Below are 21,766 nucleotides of genomic sequence, written 5' to 3'. Positions count from 1 at the left end.
CAATCCTGCTACTTTTTATATCATTCATTTGCATAATCTATGGCTCTAGATGCTATATAAGTATAGTTCAAAGTGTAATAAAATGCTCTTGGTCATTCTACAATAGATTCAGGGAGTGATTGTCCTAAAGGATTCTGAATGAATTTTACACACAGAGAAAATGGTACTTGTTTTGGCAGGAAGAAAAATATGGCAGACTGGCTGGAGTCTAGCAATTTTGAAACCGAATCTTGTCTCTGTACCCCAACACCGAATTAAATCTCGGAGACAGAGTATTGAGTGAAGTAGAATAGAATAGCTTTATTGCTTTGCCAGGCAAAGGGGGCCACAGTGGGCTAGTGCCCTCAAGACTGTGTGTCCCGACCTGGAGGGGCTAGTGAGGAGTTTTATAAGTAATGGGGGATCAGCTCGTGGACATTCTTCTACGGGGTTGGTGGTGAGGTAAGTGGAAGTCGGCATCATCAACCATCTGGTTCCAACAGGTCTGGGGTATAAGGCTTGTGGGCAGCATACTTCTCCCACCTGGTGGGGGGCTTGCAGTATCTGTAAAACAGCTCAAAGATATTGTTATGTGTATCCCTTGAGGGGGGACCAGGACTCTGCCCCAAGGCTGCACTATTGTTTCCCGACCATTCCTCCCTTGCCTCTGCATCCCCTCCCTTCCCTAATTAGCAACTGTTTGAACCTGCCCTCAGAACTCAGGGAAGGTCATAAAGGCTGAATGAAGCCTATTTCCTGTAATCAAGAAATGGGGGACACAGAAAGGCTTTTCTTCCCAGGAGGCCCACAGGGTTCTGTTTGGTTTCAATTTCATCAAGGAAAAGATGAAATTTCCTCATTTATAGCATAGTATGTGTTTAATAACTAATTGTCAGATGAAACATTGCTTGAATGAATGAATAAACAAATGAATCATAGATATACTGTGAAAACACAAACTTCCAGGAGTTTCATTTAGAAAATTTTATTACTTAGAACAATGGAGATTCCCTTCTCCCCAAAAAGTGTAGGGCTTGCTGCATATGATAGAAAACATACATTTAGAATTAACTGAGATGGGATACAACATACCAAATGTGGTTTCAGATTTTCTTTACATAAAAATTATAGAATAGAAATGGATGGCCATTTGATTTGTGTTGTTTGGATGGTCTCCTCCCTAATAGAACTAGAAAGCATACTGATAACCCTTTCAGCATTTTGGGCTTATGAGAATATATAATCCAAGAAGAGTAGCTGGGCAACTGGCTTTACTTAAATTGGAAGAAAAAGAGCTCCATGGAAAACTGCAAGTAAAATATCATGGCAGGGTTTTTCACGGATGTTTCAGCTAAAGATAAAACAAAACAAAACAAAACAAAAAACACTACAAGAGAAAAGGTGAGGTTAGATCTAGGATAAAATGAGTCATGTTTTTATGACTAAATGGAATCTTCAGATTAGTGAAACACAAATGCATTTATGTCAAAATATGTGAACTGGGGTAGAGTACACTAGATAATCACTGTCTCGGTAGGGCTTTTTTTTACGAACCAATTTTGGTTTTCCTTTTACTACAGCAATTGTTATTCTTGCAAAATGATCTATGAATAGTAGCATTTTCCCTGTCTTAGTAACCTCACATTAAGAAAACACCCATATTTCTACTTTACTTATCACAGAGGAAGGCTGACTTCCCAACTTTAGAGAGAACAAAGTTATAGTCTTCTGAATACATGGGTGGTAATTTGAACTTGACCTAAAAAGTCAAGCTTACAAGTAGTCTAACTTCCAGAGATAGAATGCATACACCAAAGGCTAGAAATGCTATTTTCTTTTTGTAACTTTGAGGATGGCATACATTTAAAAAAATATCTCTGTAGGTGAATCAAAGATTGTCATGAGGGCCAATCTCTACCGCAGCTTTCTTATTTTCTATCCATGACACAAGAGTTAAACAAAACGTTTGAATGGAACATTTAATAACAAAAGACATTTATGATGTTTACTTAATGTTTTGGACCATTAAGCATCAGTGACATGAGTTATTGTATGTAATATCTGGCCAGAAATCTTTTGACCAGGCTGTGTTTTACTACTCTTGGAGCTGCCAGCATCCCGATTTGAAAAAAAATCTGTGGTCAAATCCTAGTTTTCTCAGAGGACTGTGGATTTGAAAATATCTCCTGTTGCCAGAAAGTACCTTTTGAAGTTTACATTAAGATGGATATTTATTTATTTTTTCTCTATAACAATGACAGTGGTTGAGATAAACTGTTTAATTCTAAATAGAAAACACATCTGCTGTGTCTGCATTGTTTGTGGTTGCTGGAGGGGTGACAATTTAAACCAAGTAGCACACATGACATTTTAAGTGAGATGTTGTGTGAGGGCTCACAGCTGCTGTCGTTGTCCTCTGCTGCTCAGCTGGGTCCAGTGGGGCCGCCCGGCCAAGCCAAAGCCCCCATTAGGGAACCCACTACAAGTAGACATCCAGAGATGTCTTCTACTTTCCCTCATCCTCAGAAACTGGGAGAGTGGAAAACTAGGACTTACAAACCAACATTTTCCCTAGTTATACTTACCTGTTGATTAGTAAAAACAAATTTAGAATATTTTTTTAAACTTCTTCTCCACCCCAAGTCATATTGACTTTTGTCTGAGAATGTATGAAATCTATAGATTAATTTAGGGAATGGATATCTTTGTAATATCTATTTCTTCTATGTATTTTTCACATGCTTTATAAAAGTTTCAAAAATTTCTTCATATAGTCTTCCGTATTTCTTGTTACATATATGTTTAGGTATTCTGAAATTTTTGACATTTTAAATGAGATCTTGCCAATTTGTTATACATCACAGCTTTCTGTTGTTTATATGAGGGAAAGTTAATTGTTTTTACATTAGTATTATAACCTGTATTCCTAACGATTTTTAAAATTATTTCGAATAGGTTTTCAGTTCATGCTCTATAAATATTTTTTTGTAATTTATGATAATGTTGCTTTCTCTGTTGTAATTATTATACTCCTTATATAGTTCTCTCGCCCAAGTGAATTATCTAGCACTTCCAAAACAATATTCAATGATCATTCCAAGAGTGGGCATCTTTTTCTTTTTCCTGATTTAGTAGAGATTTTCACCACTAAGTTTGATGCTAGTTTTGGTTCAGTTTACTTATTTCTCTTATTCAATCCATAAAAAATTTAGCATGTATTTATAAAAGATAAGGATATTTATTTTATTTTTTATTGAAGTATAGTTGCTGTATAATATTATGTAAATTACAGGTGAACAACATAGTGATTCACAATTTTTAATGTTATACTACATTTATAGTTATTATAAAATATTTGCTGTGCTGTATAATACATCCTTGTAGCTTCTTTTATACCTAATAGTTTGTACCTCTTAATCTCCTACCCCTATCTAACCCCTCCCTCCTTCCCTCTCCCCCCGGTAGCCACTAGTTTGTTCTCTATATCTGTGAGTGTGCTTCATTTTTGTTATACTCACTAGTTGTATATTTTAGATTCCACATATAAGTTATACAGTTTTTGTCTTTCTGTCTGACTTATTTCACTTAGCATAATGCCCTCCTAGTCCGTCCATGTTGCTGCAAATGGCAAAGTTTCATTCTTTTTTATGTCAGAGTAGTATTCCATTGTATACCTATACCACATCTTCTTTATTCATTCATCTATTGATGGACACTTGCTTTCATATCTTGGTTGGCAATTGTAAATAATGCTGCTATGAACATTGGGGTGCATATATCTTTTCAAATTAGTGTTTTTGTTTTTTTTCAAATATATACCCAGATGTGGAATTGCTGGGTCATATGCTAGTTCTATTTTTAGCTTTTTGAGAAAACTCTACATTGTTTTCCACAATGACTGCACCAACTTACATTCCTACAACAATGTACAAGGGTTCCTTTTTCTCCATATCTTCACCAACATTTGTTATTTGTGGTCTTTTTGCTGATACTCATTCTGACAGCTGTGAGGTGATATCTCACCACGATTTTGATTTGCATTTCTCTGATGATTAATGATGTTGAGCATCTTTTCATGCCATCTATATGTGATTTCTTGAAAAATGACTATTCAGGGAAAAGATATATGCACCCCAACGTTCATAGAATCATTATTTACAAAAGCCTAGATGTGGAAGCAGCCTAAGTATCCATCAACAGTTGAATGTATAAAGAAGATATGTCATATATCTATATATATATATACACATACAATGGAATATTAGTCATAAAAAAGAATGAAATTTTGCCATTTGAAACTACGTGGGTAGACCTGAAGGATATTATGCCTAGTGGAATAGGTCAGACAGAGAAGGACATACTGTATGTTAGCACTTAAATGTTCAATCTAAAAGATAAAACAAACAAATGAATATAACGAAACAGAAACAGACTCACAGAGAACAAACTAGTGGTTACCAGTGGGGTAGAGGCAAGATAGGCGTAGGGGGTTAAGAGATACAAACTACTATGTACAATATAAATAAGCAGTAAGGATATATTGTACAGTACTGGGAAATATAGCCATTATTGTGTAATAACTTAAATGGTGTATAATCCATAAAAATATTGAATCGCTGTATTGTGTACATGAAACTAATGTAATATTGTAAATCAACTATACTTTAATAAAAAGAAAAAGATGTTTTTGATATAGTAATATGACTCTGAAAACCAGAATGGCAGTAGACTTCCTGTCATTTTTGCTCTTCTCTGAACATCTCTTTATCTGCACTCCAAGGTGTAGAAGGTAACTCAATAACTCCCAATTTCAAAACCCTCGTTTAATTCATATCCTGAGAAAAAGCAATCATCACTGTGTCACAATTGCAAATTTCCTGGAAAGGCAGATTGTGCAGATCCCCTGGCCCACACTGGGAAACGTGTATACCTATGTCTAATTCATTGTAGCCAGAGAACCAGGGACACAACCAAAAACGTGACTGTGGGGAACCTACCCCATGACTGCAGAGAGGCTTTCTTAGAGGAAGTGATCAATGTGAGCTAGGCAAAGAGCTCAAATCATATATTCTACAATTTCTAATTCATTTTATCAATGTTTTTAATAGATAAATCTTTAAAATTACCTAAAATGCCAATGTTTAAACAAATACATTTAAATAAATTTTGGTAAATGAACCCTGACATTATGTTTGCTACAAATGAAAAGCCGGGCAGGGTCCATTCATTAATCCATCCCTTTGAGAACGTGGTCTTATTTTCAGCTCATTACAAATATCTTTGGAGACAAGAGAGTTTCGCAAACATCCCTTTCCTCTTCCCCTATGGTCCTTTTTGATCCATAAGAAACTTTTTCCTTTTGTAACAGGGAAGAGCTAAATCGGACTCCATGTTTGATCTGTTTCTTCTACTTTAACCTTTGCTTTTCGCTGCTTTTGTTATTATAATCATACATCATGGCCTGCCTCAGGGAACCCTGCCCCTCTGCCTGAATGTTAACTAAAGTGCCTCTGTTCAGCTCACAGGGAGTTAATTTGACCCTGCTGGCCTGTGGGTAGCTGCAAGGAAGAAGAAATTAACACATCCCCTCACTGAGGCTGGTCATTCCAGGGGATATTTGCAAAGCTTATGGCCTTTTTACTTGACTTCCTCATCTCCTCCCCCTCTCTGTACTGTAAAAGAAACTGGCATCCAAACCCTAATAAGATGGTTTTTCAGAGACACTAGCCTGCCACCTTCTCGGTCTGCCGACTTTCCGAATAAGTCCTATTCTTTGCCTCAACACCTCGTCTCTGATTCATTGGCCTGCCGAGCCGCGAGCAGAGCGAGCTTGAACTCGGTAAAACTTTTAGCACCAGAATTCTTCTCCCTGTTGGATTTTCTCCTTTTCTATTTCTTTTTTACTCAGGATTCCAGCCCCATTCTGCCGTAAAGCCTCTGCATCCAGCAGGCACCTTCTGTTTCTCATGGATTCTTAAGTATTGGCACTCACAGCTCCTGTTATCTCGGGTCCTTACTGATTTTCAGAGAGCAGCACATGTAAGACAAGCTAAGCACTCTCTTCTCCTGATGCTGGCTGTCTCAGAGAAGCTTACTCTGTTATTTCTCAAAGATCCCTCTGCAATTACAAGAGCTGCTGAGAAAGACAATAGGAGTAAACCATCCAGGCACAGTGATTTACAAAAGTTAATGCAGTTTTCATCCTGAAACATGAACAGATGTGTTAAAAGATACAGAAAAAGCTGTCCCACCTTGCCCTCATATCACCATTATCTTATTAAAAAAACTGTGATGGGAAATTTTTTAATTCAGTTGTCATCAGTGCTAATTTGTTTTAACCAAAATACCTACACCCCTAAGAGACTAGCAAAGTGGTAGTTGAATAAGCATTGGATTAAAAGATAAGGTCTGAGTTTGGGAACTTGATGCTAAGTTACATGATTTAAGAAATTCTCTCTGAGCCTCAGTTCACTTTTCTTACTTTCCTGTACCCTGTACCTAGTAATACCTGCCCTACTTAAATTGCAAGGATACTGTAAAGATCAGTCAACAAATTTTATGATACAATATTTTTCAATTTATAAAAAATTTTGCTTTCTTTGGTTACAGGTGCCTATTTTTGGTCATCTTTGTACTCCATCAGGACCCAGTCAAGTGCCTTAACCATAGTCTGGTCTTGATTAATGTTAAGTAACAAATTAAATAATCTTTGACCCTATCATCCCTTTCTATTGTCTTGTCCAGCATGTTAAACCTTTGTAGACTCCTATTCTTACATCACTTTGTATCTGCTCCATGGTTACTAATTGCTCTCATGTAAGTTCATTTACTTTAATCTCTCTATTCTTTTGAGCAATATCAACCATACATCTGTTACCTTGGACACTCAGTGGAAGGAGAAAAATCTAGTAACTTATGTCTCTATATAACGGCACCAATATAAAGCAACTGCAAATTGAGAGAGAGATTTTAGAATACTAGATAGGTAGAGAATTGACATAGCCTCAACATGGATGAAACCTTTGAGAGTCTGGTGTTTATAAGAATAAAATCATGGTATCCTTAATGTTGTACATTTTGTTACCAAAAAACCTATTACATGCTACAATTAGTTTACCTATTTATCAATACATGCTACCCACCATACGATGTTCCTTAAAATATGCTCCAATTCACTCTGTTTTGTAATCCCCAACAGTAGGGTACTGTCAGCTCAATTTCTCTTTATCCAAGGCTCCGTGATCTCCCAACCCTTCACCAAGACAATAGATTGAATTATTCCATTCAAATAGTTATAGCTTTCCTAGTAATAAGATGATATATGTTTAGCTAAAGTATTCCATTCATGATTCATGAAGAAAAACATACATGAATATTTTAGGTATTTGAACTTATACATTAAATTTGTTAATTCATTTGACAACTATATGTGTCAGTCCCTATAAAAGATGCTGGGAATAGAGATATTAATGACATACAGTCTCTGCTTTCAAAGAGTTCAAACTCAAGTTCTGGGAATGACCATCACCTTGATCCGCATTCTGTGTAATGGTATGGCAAAAGTTAATTGATCTAACTACATTTAAGATACTTGAAATGTGGAAATAACTTTTGAAACAATTTACTTTCTCTTTACTACCTAACAAACATGCAAGATGCTTACAGGAATTATCTTATTTAATACCAACAATAATCTTGTGGGATAAGTATTATTGTCTTCTCACAGCTATTTCACCCAGTGTCAGCCAGTTAGTAGCAGAATCAGTTTTTGAACCCTGATTTTTGTGGCTTCAAAACTGTGGCTGTTAATTTCTATTTTACCCCATCTCTGATAAAGAAGACCAATTTGTCTTAAGGTCGCCTCATGATTGGAGCTGACATACGTATCTTTAGCTTTCAACATCTCTCCATTGGAAAGACTGGGATGATCTCAGAGCAACCCATAGTTGGAGAGGAACTTTATTATAAACCCTGGGGTGGGCAACATCTAGTCAGTAAAGGGCAGAGCATAACAGAAGTTTATTTAGAATAAGGAAAAATATCTTTAAAATTTTACTTGGGGAAAGCCCTAAGTTATAAAATATTGCTTTGTCGTACTGCCACAAACATAAACAATAAAGGAAAACATTGATAAGCTCTGAAGAGGTACAAATCCAAACATCTAAGACGTGTAAATGTTAAGAACAATCCATAAATAGAACTGAAATGCAAAGGGCAAACCAAGAATACATGGCAACATATAAAACAACCAAATATGATTAATATGTAAAAAGTATGTTTTCAAAATAAGAAAAAAACAAATCAAAAACTAAACAAAGAATAATAGTAAGAAATTACAAAAGAAAAATGTGAAATAACAATACATATTTGGTGAAAAAAACCTTGTATCATTTAGTTAAGAAGGAAATGGAAATTAAAACAAAAGTGTTTGGAAAACTGATGATACTTATAGTTTACAAAAGTATTAGAGAAATGGGCAGTCTCACTGCTGTAGAAAACAAAATTTGTAGAAGATTCCTGGGAAGTCATTTAGTAATATTGCATTAATACCTTTAAGATGTGTACATTTTGTTACCAAAAAACCTATTACATGCTACAATTAGTTTACCTATTTATCAGTACATGCTACCCACCATACGATGTTCCTTAAAATATGCTCTAATTCACTCTGTTTTGTAATCCCCAACACTAGGGTACTGTCAGCTCAATTTCTCTTTATCCAAGCCTCCGTGATCTCCCAACCCTTCGTACAGGGGTTCGTGTCCCGGTCTGGGAAGATCCCACATGCCGCGGAGCGGCTGGGCCCATGAGCCATGGCCACTGAGCCTGCACGTCTGGAGCCTGTGCTCCGCAATGGGAGAGGCCACAACAGTGAGAGGCCCGCATGCCGCAAAAAAAAAAGAAAAAAAAGATGACAGTTCTAGGAATTTATCTTAAAGCAATTAATAAAGATGAACTTAACTATTTAGCTACAAAATGGTTAAGTGTGGCATTATTATAAAAGAAATCAAGCGGAAATGTCCAGAAAGAAAGGGACCTGTTCAATAATACATAAAGTATGGTGCATTCAGATGAAAGAATACTTAAGCAGCAATTTTAAATGAGCCTGTTTTGTTTAAAATGTGAAAAGCTGTTTACAATAAATTAAATTAAAAAAAAAAAGAGGTCACAAAATAAGCATGTCTGGTTTTATCATAGATGTGTGTCTTTGTGCATGCGTGCATGCCTCTATTGGAAAGGCCAGTCACCAAAACCACAGTTGAACCTATTTATGGGTGATGGTATTATAAGCACTTTAATTTTTGTCTTTTTGCTTTGATAAAAACAATGAATGTATCTTTCTTTTAGAATTTTTGTCATGTAAGGAAATTTTAAAATAAGCTACCCTATGATCTACCGTGCAGAAACTTGATATTGTCTATGAAATAGCCTCCCTTGTTCAGTTTTTAATTTCCCTGTTGAAATTTCACAACATCCCCATTTGTGTTACTGCAGGCATTGGTCAAGTTATTAGTCAGCATTTATTATGTGAGAACTGTATACTTGACTTTAAACAAAACATAAAGATGCAAAGGGAGCTGAAAGTAAATAAGAGGCCTGAGAGCTGTGGTGCTGATGGCCCTTTGGCAGAAGCTCTTCTAATGGGCTGGGATCAGTGGCATATTTACTGCATGGCCTCCTGACAAATGGGTTTGGACAGCCCTGAGAGGCCTCTTAGGCCCCAGTTGGCAAGCAGGAGCAAGGAGAGATGAGTAGGTGGTGAGGGAATTTAAGGCCACAGCCTGTATCCCCATAAGAAAACTGGATTCGGGGTTACATACAAGGTGGCAGCTGCTGTAAGCTGCTGAAACGATGGCTTATTTACCTATCAGTACAGCATTTTCTATTTCAGCCCGTACATTCATAAATGCTAGAAACTACCTTGGAAATAGAGAGAGAAAAGGCTCTTATCAATGAGAGCTTAATATCTGCAACAGGATGAAATCTTATCTTGGCTCTAGGGTCTACTCTAATTGGAGATTTCTTCCAGGAATGATAGAAAGCACAGTGGCTGGAAACAATAAAACAAGAAATGCAGATTGAAGGCTATTCGAAATCTAGGTCCCCACCCAGGTAATAACAAGTATGTTGTTTTCGCTTCTATTTCCTGTTTAGACCTTCTTAATCTCTCTCCGGAGATCTCTCCTGCTCTTTACACACACAAGACCGACAGAACCCATGACTCTATATCAGCAGTTCATGAAGTGTGGTCTCTGGTCCACTGACATCAGCGGTTTCTGGGAACTTACTAGAAATGCAGATTCTCAGGGCCAACCCCAGCCATACTAAGTCAGGATTACTGGGATTGCAGTCCAGCCGTCAGTGTTTTGATAAGTCCTCCCAAATAACTCTGAAGCACGCTCAAGCTTATGAACCACTGGTCTAAATAATGCAACATCCAAAGGTCTCTGGGTCAAAGTAAAAAAAGTCCCACGGGGAAAGGTGGGGGAGGGGATAAATTAGGAGTTTGGGATTAACATATACACACTACTATATATAAATAAATAATCAACAAGGACCTACTGCATAGCACAGGGAACTCTACTCAATATTCTATAATAACCTACCTGGGAAAAGAATTTGAAAAAGAATGGATATACATGTATGTGTAACTGAATCACTTTACTGTACACCTGAAACTAACACAATATTGTAAATCAACTATACTCTAATATAAAATAAAAATTAAATTTAAAAAGTCAATTATAAAATCTAAAAATTGATGCATAAAAATTGATGCATCACCAAAAATGTAATTAGATTTAAAAAAATTTTGAGGGGGATTTTATTTCTGAGTTCAACACTTCTTTTTAAATTAATGAGTGTCATATTTAATAAAACCTAAATTTATGTTTATGTATGTATACACATACCATATAATTAAAAGTATTCAAAATTATACACTGTGTATATATGCATGTGGAATTTTATTTTAAAGACTCCTTATGATATGGTCATCTATGTCTATCTGAGTTTCCTTTTTGTTACAGTGGAAACATTAAGAAGAGGAAGATCAGTGGTAAGACACTTCCACTCTCCTACAGTATATTTTGCAACATTTCCCATTTCTCATAGTTCCAGTACTCTCTTTCCTGTTCTCATGTAGCTGATGACCTTCGTTATTTTCCTCAGAAAACCTCACAGAAGCTGTCAGAGGGTTAGACGTAAATGCCCACATGCCTGGACCAGCTCATCTATCAGCCAGCTTGCTTGTACCTCACACTCTGTTTTCCCCTGTGATGGATGAACTTGAGAGTGAATCTCATCCGTTTGACTCACCCAAGTGTATCCTTCCTTTAGCATCGTTAATCAATCACTATATTGAGTCACTCCCCACAGCACACAAACATTTTATATTCATCTTCCCAAAAAAAAGTCCTTCTTTTACCTCATATCCCCATATCTTCTCTAGATATTTCTCCGTTTCTTCCCACAAAATTCTCTAGATATTGTTGGCTTTACAACAAAATTCCTCAGAAGAGTTATTCGTACTCAGTGTCTCCCCTTCCTCTCTTCACATTCTCTTTGGAAGCCACTCTAAGCCAGCTTTCATCCTAACCCCTCCACCAACACTGTTCTTGGGTTACCAAGGACCTCACATTCCACATGGAATGGTCACTTCCCCATCCTCAGATTACTCGAACTCTCACCTTTGACACTGTTCTCCACTCTATCTGGAAATACTTTATTTGGCTTCTCTTGGATTCTCCCTGCTCTCAGTTTTTATCCTACTTCAGTCACCGTTCTTTCTTAATCTCCTTCACTGAATCTTTCTCATCTTTCCCTTAACCTCCAAACATGGAGTGCCCCAGAATTAGTCCTTTGACCTCTTCTTTTCTCCATCCACTGCCTGGGAATTCTATACAGTGCCACTGCTTTGAGTACTCTATACGGTTAATACCAAATTTACATCACTAGTCTTGACATTCTCCCTGGTCTACTCTATTGTCTTCTCAATATTTCCACTTGGATGTCTACAGGGGGTCAAAGCCCTCCAGCCTAAGACAACCAGGAACACACCCCCAGGCCCTGCTGGATAGGACCAGGCCAGCTCCCAGATGTCAGGGGTTGCTCTTCTCTTTCTCAGTGGGTATCTCAGACTTAAAATATCCAAAACACAACTCATGATTCTTCCCCTCTCCCTACCTCTCATTAAACCTGTGTCTCTCAAGTCCTCCTTGTTAGTAATGGACAATTTAATTATCAGGGCTAAAGTCCATGAGTCCTCTGCTTCCCATGTAATTCATCAGCAAATTCTGTTGACTCTGCCTCAAACTATGTCCCAATCCTGACCATTTGTCATGCCTATTATCCTAGACAGAGTCCTAATCATCTCTCACTTAGACTCTTGCAAAGGCCTCCTTGTTGGTCTCCATGTGTTCACCCATCCACCCTTAAAACCTCTTCCCTGTACAGCAAACAGAGTGATTAGTTTCCAAGGCAAACCAGACTCTGTTACTCCTCTTCTTTAAGCCTTCAAATGGCTTTTCTTCTCACTCATAACAAAAACAAAAGGCCATAGCCTATAAACCTTCTGTGGTCTGTGTCCACGCCAACTCCCTGACCTCATTTCCTCTCTCCTCTTGCTCAACCTGCTGCAGTCCCTCTGGCCTCCTTCTACTCCTTAAATACACCATGCACAATCCCCTTCCAGGACTTTTGCACTTGTTGTATACTCTTTGCTCTTACGTTCTTCTCCCAGATATCTGCACAAGGCTCTCTCCCTCCATTTAAGTTTCTTTCATATGTCACTTTATTAGAGTGGCTGTCCCTGATCACCCAACTATTTACTCTTTCTCCATTGACCCTCTTCTATTTGTCACAGTGCTTACTGCCACCTGACATATTTTGTTTATTGTTTCCTGTCTGCCTCTTCCCACCAGAACGCAATCTCCATTCAAGTTGGGACTATCCTGCTTACTGCTGTACCAAAGCATTGTCTAGCACAAAGTAGACGCTCAAGGAATTTTTTTGAAATAGTTACATGGTTTAGAGGAAACTTCCTAGACCTAGCCTTTCTTTGATGCACTAGAGAAATACAATGCCAAATTTGATACTGTGAAAGAAAAAAAGCCTTTGGATAAAGTTTCTTATGAATGAATGAACGTTATCAATAAAGAGAGTGAGGAAAGGCATAATGGGGCAATGGGATGGAGCCAAGAGCTATAGAGCTGCAGTATGTGAGGGTCTTTATGCAGACTCAGGACATTGGACTCTTGTGCCCATTCTCCAATGGCCTGCTGAACAGTCTTGGACAAAGGAACTATACTCTTCCTGGGTCTTAGTTTCCCATCAGTAAGATAAGGTTTAAGTGATTATTAAGACACTGAATATTCTGATTATAAAAATATGGTAACTTTTTTTGTTTGTAGGATAATTAGTAGAACTACTTCTTCATCTTCGTTTTCCGTTACAGTTGTACCTTCCTTCCACCTCTTCTCAACATCTCTCCTGCCCATCTCTTCCAAATGTTCTATTACCTCCATGGCACCAAGACTACCCCAGGCACCAGACTCCTGGTGTTGAGCTATTTTAAAACATGTTCTCTCTTTTACCAACATCTCTAATCCATCATCAGTGCAGGCTGATAATCCTGTCTGTAAAACCCCACTCTGTTTGCCATGCTCAAGGCCCTCCTCAGTGCACACCCAAATCATCATGGTTATCTCCTCCTTGGAACCATCTCCAAGCACCTCTCTTGAATTCACCCAAATGCAACAGGTGTAGTCCCTGAATAGGAAGTTTTTATTATCTCAGTCTTTGCGAAACCACTCAGGTAATTTCTAGTCTTTTCAACCCAATTAATGACTAGCTCTTCCCTTTCACGTTAACCTCTTTGCTCAGCATCCCTTGTTCTCCTCTCCAATGAGTTTGGAGGTACTTTGTCAAGACTCCCTTGCTCTCACCTCTGTGTCTTTATGAATACCAGATTCTCACCTCCTTTAAATTAAAAAATAAAGGATTTCCTTAGAGAGGGCAGACAGCAGAAGCAAGAAAAACTACAAACCTGAAGCCAGTGGGACAAAAACCACATTCACAGAAAAATAGACAAGATGAAAAGGCAGAGGGCTATGTACCAGAAGAAGGAACAAGATAAAACCCAGGAAAAACACCTAAATGAAGAGGAGATAGGCAAACTTCCAGAAAAAGAATTCAGAATAATGATAGTGAAGATGATCCAGGACTTCGGAAAAAGAATGGAGGCAAAGATCAAGAAGGTGCAAGAAATGTTTAACAAAGATCTAGAATAATTAAAGAACAAACAAACAGAGATGAACAACACAATAACTGAAATGAAAACTACACTAGAAAGAATCAATAGCAGAATAACTGAGGCAGAAGAATGGATAAGTGACCTGGAAGACAGAATGGTGGAATTCACTCACTGCTGTGGAACAGAATAAAGAAAAAAGAATGAAAAGAAATGAAGACAGCCTAATAGACCTCTGGGACAACATTAAATGCAACAACATTTGCATTATTGGGGTCCCAGAAGAGAAGACAGAGAGAAAGGACCCGAGAAAATATTTGAAGAGATTATAGTCAAAAAATTCCCTAACATGGGAAAGGAAATAGCCACCCAAGTCCAGGAAGTGCAGAGAGTCCCATACAGGATAAACCAAAGGAGAAACATGCCAAGACACATAGTAATCAAACTGGCAAAAATAAAAGACAAAGAAAAATTATTGAAAGCAGCCAGGGAAAAAGGGCAAATAATATACAAGGGAACTCCCATAAGGTTAACAGCTGATTTCTCAGCAGAAACTCTACAAGCCAGAAGGGAGTGGCATGATATAAAGTGATGAAAGGGAAGAACCTACAACCAAGATTACTCTACCCAGCAAGGATCTCATTCAGATTCAATGGAGGAATCAAAAGTTTTATGAAGAGTGGCCCCCGCTTGCCACAACTAGAGAAAGCCCTCTCACAGAAATGAAGACCCAACACAGCAAAAATAAATAAATTAATTAATAAACTCCTATCCCCAACATTTAAAAAAAATAAAAACAAACAAAAAACAAAAAAATAAACAAGGCCCATATATATGCTGTCTACAAGACACCCACTTCAGACCTAGGGACACATTCAGACTGAAAGTGAAGGGCCGGAAAGAGATATTCCATGCAAATGGAAATCAAAAGAAAGCTGAAGTAGCAATACTCATATCAGATAAATTAGACTTTAAAATAAAGAATGTTACAAGAGACAAGGAAGGACACTACATAATGATCAAGGGATCAATCCAAGTAGAAGATATAACAATTATAAATATATATGCACCCAACATAGGATCACCTTAATACATAAGGCAACTGCTAACAGCTATAAAAGAGGAAATCGACAGTAACACAATAATAGTGGGGGAATTAACACCTCACTTACACCAATGGACAGATCATCCAAACAAAAAATTAACAAGAAAACACAAGCTTTAAATGACACAATAGACCAGATAGATTTAATTGATATTTATAGGACATTCCATCCAAAACCAGCAGATTACACTTTCTTCTCAAGTGCACATGGAACATTCTCCAGGATAGATCACATCTTGGGTCACAAATCAAGCCTTAGTAAATTTAAGAAAACGAAAATCATATCAAGCATCTATGTTCTTGGATTGTTGGAAGAATCAATATTGTGAAAATGACTATTCTACCCAAAGCAATCCACAGATTCAATGCAATTCCTATCAAATTACCCATGGCATTTTTTACAGAACTAGAACAAAAAATCTTAAAACTTCTATGGAGACACAAAGGACCCCAGATAGTCAAAGTAGTCTTGAGGGACAAAAATGGAGCTGGAGGAATCAGACTCCCTGACTTCAGGCTATACTATAAAGCTACAGTAATCAAGACAATATGGTACTGGCACAAAAACAGAAATATAGATCAATGGAAGAGGATAGAAAGCCCAGAGATAAACCCATGCACCTATGGTCAACTAATCTATGATAAACGAGGCAAGGATATACTATGGAGAAAAGACAGTCTCTTCAATAAGTGGTGCTGAGAAAACTGGACAGCTATATGTAGAAGAATGAAATTAGAACACTCTCTAACATCATACACAAAAATAAACTCAAAATGGATTAGAGACCTAAATGTAAGACCAGACACTATAAAACTCTTAGAGAGAAACGTAAGAACACTTTTTGACATAAATCACAGCAAGATCATTTTGATCCACCTCCAGAGTACTGGAAATAAAAAGAAAAATAAACAAATGAGATGTAATGAAACTTAAAAGCTTTTGCAAAGCAAAGGAAACTACAAACAAGATGAAAAGACAACCCTCAGAATGGGAAAAAATATTTGCAAACAAATCAATGGACAAAGGATTAATCTCCAAAATATATAAACAGCTCATGCAGGCTTCCCTGGTGGCGCAGTGGTTGAGAGTCCGCCTGCCGATGCAGGGGACACGGGTTCGTGCCCCCGTCTGGGAAGATCACACGTGCTGCGGAGTGGCTAGGCCCGTGAGCCATGGCCACTGAGCCTGCGTGTCCAGAGCATGTGCTCCTCAATGGGAGAGACCACAACAGTGAGAGGCCCACATACTGCAAAAAAAAAAAAAAAAAAAACCCAATCAAAAAATAAGCAGAAGACCTAAATAGGCATTTCTCCAAAGAAGACATACAGATGGCCAAGAGGCACATGAAAATCTGCTCAACATCATTAATTATTAGAGAAAGCCATTTCAAAACTACAATGAAGTATCACCTCAGATGGGTCAGAATGGGCATCATCAGAAAATCTACAAACAATAAATGCTGGAGAGGGTGTGGAGAAAAGGGAACCCTCTTGCACTGTTGGTGGGAATGTAAATTGATACAGCCACTATGGAAAATAGTATGAATATTCCTTAGGAAACTAAAAATAGAATTATGACCCAGTAATCCCACTACTGGGCATATACCCAGAGAGAACCATAATTCAAAAGGACATATACACCCCAATGTTCATTACAGCACTATTTACAATAGACAGGTCATGGAAGCAACCTAAAGCCCATCGACAGACAAATGGATAAAGAAGGTGTGGTACATATATACAATGGAATATTACTGAGCCATAAAAAGGAATGAAATTGGGTCATTTGCAGAGGCATTGCTGGACATAGAGACTGTCATACAGAATGAAGTAAGTCAGAAAGAGAAAAATATCATATATTAACGCATATATGTGGAACCTAGAAAAATGGTACAGATGAATGGGTTTGCAGGGCAGAAATAGAGACACAGATGTAGAGAACAAATGTATGGACACCAAGGGGGGAAAGTGACAGGGTGGTGGTGGTGGTGGTGTGATGAATTGGGAGATTGGGATTGACATATATACACTGATGTGTATAAAATGGATGACTAATAAGAACCTGCTGTATAAAAAAATAAATTAAATTAAATTAAAAAATAAAGAAAATTTCTTTAGAGAGCCTTAGATTGTTTTCACTTACCTCTGACCATAGGTAAGAAGAACATCTGAGCTATAGGTGCATTCTTCTATGCCATGTTCTCATGGAGATGGCTGGGGTCAGCTGCTGTGCTATTCTTGAGGCAAGGGATCTTGGCTAAGGCTGATAACCCCATGCTGGAACCCTACCTCCTAACGTGTCCCTAACCACTACCCCCTCTACTGCAACCCTCTCCTTCCTCCATGCTCCCTCTTCTGCAAGTCCAGTGAGGTTTTCTGATGCTCTTGGGCTTTTGGAAATACAAGCCAGAAAGTGTTTCTGTCTTGTACTTGTCACAGGCCAACACTTGAGCTAGCTATCTGCTTAAGTGCTAAGAAAAGATAGGGAAAAGGTAGAACAAATTCAATATATTATCTTTCCGCAAGAATATGAGATAGATTTTGCTGAGAAGTATACTTGTGTCATATCTGATAACACAAAATTTTCCCTTCAAGTGTTTGGATACATGACAGGGGGGTTATTTTATTCTACTTGAGATAGATATATGAGGCTCCTAGATGGCATTATAGAAAATTTCCCTATTTGTACTTGGCTTCAGTCCTTACATTTTGAAAAGATAAGAAGCATCTCCCAGAGAAATACATGTAAGAATTCATTTGTCATAATCTTTTTGCTTTTCTGACATGAAGGATAAGGAAAATAGAGTGAACATTTGAAACAACTGAAGATTAAACTTTACTCTTCAAATTCACAAGGAACTTGTCTTGGAATAAGTGATAACTGTGGCTAAGGGACCATATGATCTGAAGTAGGCATTGGCATGTGTAAGAGAAAACAATATAGAATAAGAAATGCTTATCCAGAAAGTGAGCAGTATTGCAGCTTTTGCTGTATGCCCGCCACTGGGGTGAAGTGGAGAAGCACATGCTTTATCTTTTTACCCTAATTTTGAAAATATTTTTTTCAAAGTACATTTATGTTCATGTCTCTGTACTCTTCATAAACCAATATTACACCATTTCTTTATGGGAATCACTTCTGTGGCACGACTTTGGGAAAGGTCTTAGAAGCTCTATACCTATGACTTTTTCAACACATAGGTGGTTAGCAGATTGACTCATGGGCCCATTCCTTCTTTTTTAGCTTTAGAACTGTTTATTGCTGTTCATTTTAAAATCTGGATTGAATTCTTTGTCTCTCTGTCTGATTTTTTTCTTTGGACCGAGTCAAGTTTCTTCTCAGGATTCTCAATTACATTTTGGAATGAGAGAATTCTCTTTACGGGCATTCCTAAGTTAGGCAGCAGGTGTTCTGATTTCTTTTGTTTTTGTTTTTATTTTTGTTTTCTCCTAAAGTGTGGAAAAGATGAAAGAAGTATATAATCACAGAATTTTAAAGCTGAAAGAAGTAACCCAATCCATAGCTTTTTTTTTTTTTCATTTACAGATGCTGAGGCCCAGATGAGGTAATTTATTGAAAATTAAATATCTTGTAATGATAAAATTGAGAATGGAAAGAAGATTATCTACATTCTAGTCTTTTTGAAAAATAATCCTAAGGGGAACATCTATCCTGTTTACTATTATATCACCGGGGTCTAGTACTCGGCAGGTATGGGACAAAAGAGAGGTATCATAAATATTCATAGAATGAATTAATGAGTGAATGTCCAAGTCTGGAAGTCCAAACTGCCAAGATGATTTTGGAAATGATCTAGAAAAAATCTCTAAAGAAAAAAATAGACACTCTGTGGTGGTCCCAGACCTATTTCTGATCAGAGGTATTTCCAAGATGGTGAAGTATGGAGGGATATATACCATCCTAACGCTAATCAAAAGAAAGCAGGAAAAGCTATAATAATTTCAGACAGAGCACACTTCAGATCAAGGAAAGTTATCAGGGATAAAGAGGGGCATCACATCGTGATAGAGGGGTCAATTCTCCAAAAAGCCATAACAATCTGACGCACTTAACAGAGCTTGATGCTCTGTTAAGGTGTTCCTTCCTCAGGACCTATGGGCACAGGCTCTGCTTTAATATTATTGCAAATAATTAATACATCATCTTTGGTCTTTCATAATTGAAACATATTTATATATTATTCATATTTTAAGCTGTTAGGTGGAAGGGGCTCTATTCTCTTTTTACTTTTGATTCTTCCCCCAGCTATTGATAATTGTGTCCTGCACACATGTTGAGAGCTGAATAACTATCATTGGCTTGCTGGAGTCCCATGTACCCTTTCTAAGTTACTGAGATCTATAACCAGAACCTGCCTGATTACAGAACTGTAAAGCAGTGACAGTTCTCAGCCATGCCTCCCCAGCTCAAGCTTGGCTCCTAAGCAGGGTTTCTATCCTTGTGCAGACTTGCCGCCAGTTTTGCTTAGGACACTTAACCTCTCTGCACCCCATTTCATCATTGCTTAGACACAAATGATGATATCTACCTCATAGGCTTGTTGTTGCTTTGAGAATAAAATGTAGATATAAATGTAAGTATAGATAGATGTTATCAATAAAAATAAATTTCTTTTCCTTTCCACAGTTCCAGACTGTAATTCAGAATCCTACAAGGATTGACCAGAGACAGGAGGACAGAACACCAAGTTAAGAAATGCAGTGGAGATTTCAATAATATGGATATATTGGTCTCACTGATTGCTAGGTATAGAAGGTGAAGGAAGACACGAGGTTTATGTAGACTTGAAATTTTAACCAAAAATGGTAAAACATGTGGGACTTGGAAAAGACAGCAACTCAGTGCAGACTTGCCCAGGAAATGCCAGTTCATTTGCACAATAACTCCTCATCCTCGTCTTAAAAGTCCTGGGAGCAGCTGTGCATTTTCTCTTTGTTTCCAAAAATCAGTCCAGCTCCCTCTTGACCCATTGTACAGTTTGGCAGTTTGCTTCACATTCTGCTCGTACCCTTGGTGCAGAAAGAGTCTGTCTGTGGAGATGGCAGGAAGGAACTCCCACCCCAAGGCTACTGCGGGAAAAGCCTGCCGAGACATCACCAACTACTTTGCCCCATTCCTCCCGTTCATCAGCTTTCTCTTTTTGGCATTCTCCTGACTCTCTAAGAGATTCTTCACCTCTGTTTCTCTCATTTGATATTGAAGCAATTATGTTTAACTATCTTCTTTTCTTCCTGTTTCTGTTCCTATACACTCAATAAGTGTCGTGTTTTTTTGGCGCTGCTATTTAAACTCATCTGGGTTCTTCCACAGTTTAGAAAGTGGAATGAGTACTTTCATTTCAGAGATTAAGTCTGAGAAATGGCTATTTTTAAAAAAATGTGAATGTTCTTGGAAAAGTCCTTTTTTTCAGGTATTATACCGGAATCATTTTGTTCTTACCAGTTTCCACACTGGTCATGGGATTTCAGGCTGCTCCTATGTGATTGTTATGGATATTCCTATTCAATTAAAACCCAATAATGGAACATAACAATGACTGACTTCTACTATCTTGAATCAGAGAACTGAGAAGGTTTTGATTCTTAATTTCTCAGAATTAATTTACAAATCAGTATAATAATCAAAGGTTCTTCCAAAGGAATTGGATAAAAATGGAGTCATCCATCAGAAAAATGAGGTCTCTGCCCACTTGGAAACTGATCAAATTAACTATTTAGAAAAAACAGAGGAGCATGGTGATCCAGTCATCATGATGAACTAAATTAATTTGGGGCTCTATCCATGTAAATTGCATGGGAAGTACACATATATTATGTGTGTGTCTGAGCACATGTAGATGAGATTATATCCTTCATACTTAAATATGATATTATTTACGCTTTGTGTGTCAAGATTCAGAGACACCATGGGGGCTTCCCTGGTGGCGCAGTGGTTGAGAGTCCGCCTGCCGTTGCAGGGGACACGGGTTCGTGCCCGGGGCCGGGAAGATCCCACATGCCGCGGAGCGGCTAGGCCCGTGAGCCATGGCCACTGAGCCTGCGTGTCCAGAGCATGTGCTCCGCAATGGGAGAGGCCACAACAGTGAGAGGCCTGCGTACCAAAAAAAAAAAAAAAAAAAAGATTCAGAGACACCAAAGTTTGCACAATGGTTTGCTAATATGAACTTTCTTTCAAACTACTTTCACATTTATAACAACTTATGTGTGTCTTCTGTCAAGCCATTAAGCAACTGTTTATTCTAATATACAACTTTGATCACACCTCTCAAAACTGTTCACTGGAATTTATTTTACACAAGGAAAAATTAAAGCTTGTCAACCTGTCATTAAAAAAACCCAAAACATCATGTTATAGAGTTAGTTTCTCTTTCAAAGCTCATTGTAGCGGACGCAGCTGTTAGCTAATCTAA

This window comes from Neophocaena asiaeorientalis, unplaced genomic scaffold (genome assembly GCF_003031525.2).
Source record: "Neophocaena asiaeorientalis asiaeorientalis breed wild unplaced genomic scaffold, Neophocaena_asiaeorientalis_V1.1 scaffold5, whole genome shotgun sequence".
NCBI lineage: Eukaryota > Metazoa > Chordata > Mammalia > Artiodactyla > Phocoenidae > Neophocaena > Neophocaena asiaeorientalis.
This window is presented reverse-complemented; position numbering follows the sequence as displayed.